The sequence below is a fragment of the Sapajus apella genome, unplaced genomic scaffold (assembly GCF_009761245.1).
Source record: "Sapajus apella isolate SASKATOON/1434 unplaced genomic scaffold, GSC_monkey_1.0 scaffold7, whole genome shotgun sequence".
Classification (NCBI taxonomy): Eukaryota; Metazoa; Chordata; class Mammalia; order Primates; family Cebidae; genus Sapajus; species Sapajus apella.
The window spans coordinates 2,776,538-2,779,158 of NW_022436947.1; positions in this window are offsets into that span (position 1 = coordinate 2,776,538).

The following is a 2,621-nucleotide window of genomic DNA, read 5'->3' on the forward strand; positions in this document are numbered from 1 at the left end:
CTCATTCAGGGAAGGCCTTAAAAATAGTGGTGAAGGAAGATCTCCCCAGGGGGAGGAGCTTTGAGATGTGCATCTGGTCATCGCTTTGTATGGAAGGAGAATGGCTTAGGGTTAGAACATACATGGGCACGTGGGCAGTGATGGTGGCCTGGCTGGGAGTTTGGGAGCCTAAGAGGAAAAGGAAGCATATGAATAGGAGTATGGAAGTGGGCACAAGGTGGGACGTTCACATCACATTAAGACCCACAAAAGGGCCGGGTGCAGTGGCTCACACCTGTAATCCCAGCACTTTGGGAGGCCAAGGCGGGCAGATCACCTGAGGTCGGGAGTTCAAGATCAGCCTGACCAATATGGGGAAACCCTGTCCCTACAAAAAAAAAAAAAAAAAAAAAAAAAAAAAAAAAAGACCCAAAAAAGATGTGCTAACTACACAAAGTAACTTGGCTGGTTAATGTTGGCCAGGCTTAGTGAGAGGCCCCCTCCCCCACTGCTGCACAATGGGTTTCTGAGCAAAGAGGCCATGGTGGCCAAGATGGAAGTGATGCAAGAACCTAATAGCATAGATTGTCATTGGCCAAAATGAACATAGCTACTGCCACCTCTGAATGTCCAATCTGTCAGCCATGAAGACCAATGCTAAGCTCTATTCCTTAAGGAGACCCATAGGCTACTTGGTGACCAGTAGACTGCATTGGAGCCCTTTTGTCCTGGCGGAACCAGTGGTTCTGGATTTGGGGTTGCCATTCCTCCCTACAGAGCCTCAGTAGTACCACTTTCTTTCTTTCTTTCTCTTTCTCTCTCTCTCTTTCTCTCTCTCTCTTTCTTTCTTTTTTGAGATGGAGTTTCGCTCTTGTGGCCCAGGCTGGAGTGCAATGGTGCAGTCTCAGCTCACTGCAATCTCTGCCTTCTAGGTTCAAGCAGTTCTTCTGCCTCAGCCTCCCAAATAGCTGGGATTACAGACATGCGCTGCCACTTGTATTTTCAGTAGAGACAGGGTTTTGCCATGTTGGTCAGGCTGATCAAGTGATCAACTTCTGAAGTCAAGTGATCCACCCACCTCAGCCTCCCAAAGTGCTGAGATTACAGGTGTGAGCCACCACGCCTGGTCAGTAGCACCACTTCCTAGTCTTAAAGATTGCCCGATCCACAGACGTGGAATCACGCTTAATATAGCATCTTACCAGATGAATCTTTTCACAGCACAGAAAGTGGAGGGAATGAAATCATGAACATGGCATCCATGGTCCTGTCATACTCTTCACCAGTAACTATAGGATAAAGTATTGGAATGGCCAGTTCAAGATGGAGTCAAAGCACCAGCATGGAGGTGATACCCTACAATGATGATACAGCCTCCAGGACATCATGGTCTATGCCTTGAATCAGTCAAGTTAATATGGTGCTGTGTCTATACATGAGTACGGAAAGAATGGGTAAGCCTGAGTGGCCCTCCTTATTATAATCCCGATGACCCACTGTAATTTCCTCTCCCTGCAACCCTGGGCCCTGCAGAGTTAAGAGGTCCTGGTTCCCAAAAAGGGCACACTCTTGCCTGGAGATGCAGCAGAGATCCCACTGGACTACAGTGATGGCTTTCAGCAGCTACTTTGGCCTCCTAATGGACAGAGACTAGGAAGTGAGAAAGGGAATGGCCATCTTATCCGAGGCAACTGATCAGCAGGTCAGCAGGAGGAAGGGCTGCTGCTACACAGTGTGGGTAGATGGAATATGTGTGGAATTCTGGTGACCTATTTGGGTGTCTCTTGGTAATCCTTTGCCCAGCTGAGCCTGAGATGTGCTCAGACCACTTACAAATAGGGCATCCAACCAGATTAAGCTACTGAGAGCAGCTGAAGTGGTGGCTAAGTGGTGGAGGGATATGATGAAGACCAGAGGACCAGTTGTGGCCTTAAGACCAACTGCAGTGACAGGACTATAGTTCATTCCATTAATTTCCCTCTTGTAAGCTTCCTTGTAGGAAGAGTGATCCTGAAAAGGCTGTTTCCTAAATACAAATGGATGAAGAAAGCCATGTGGTACACAGGGCAGAGTAAGCTGACACAGGGTGGCACTTGGGTCGAGTTTGCTGCCTAGCTGTGAGGAACATGTTTAGCCGATGGCCTCCAGCGATAGGTCTTTCAAGATCTGCCTCAGCATTCGACCTGAAGTCATCCATTTCTCTGGTGGCCCCCAAGAATGGCTGAGCAAGGCAGTACAAGGGCCCAGCTTTTTCTGTTGAGAGTTGGACTCCTACTCTGGAGCTCCTCATTAGGTTGGAAGAGATTTTGTCAGGTCTGCAGCAAAGTCTGATAGGTTCCATGGATCAATCATGCTTTTTCCTTTGACTTTTTCTGGCGTTATACCCCGGAAAAAGTGCACAGAAAGTTCTGCACTCTTAACTCTGGCAAGATCTCCTTCCTGGAGAACCCAACCTCTGATGGCACATATTTCAAAATTTTTCAAAATGTGTCCTTTTTCCTTCCCACAACTCCTTCAATCACCTTTCTCTCTCCCTTTCCCCTCTCCCTTTCCCTTTCCCCTCTCCCTGTCCCTTTCCCTTTCTCTTTCCCTTTCCCCTCTCCCTGTCCCTTTCCCTTTCTCTTTCCCTTTCCCCTCTCCCT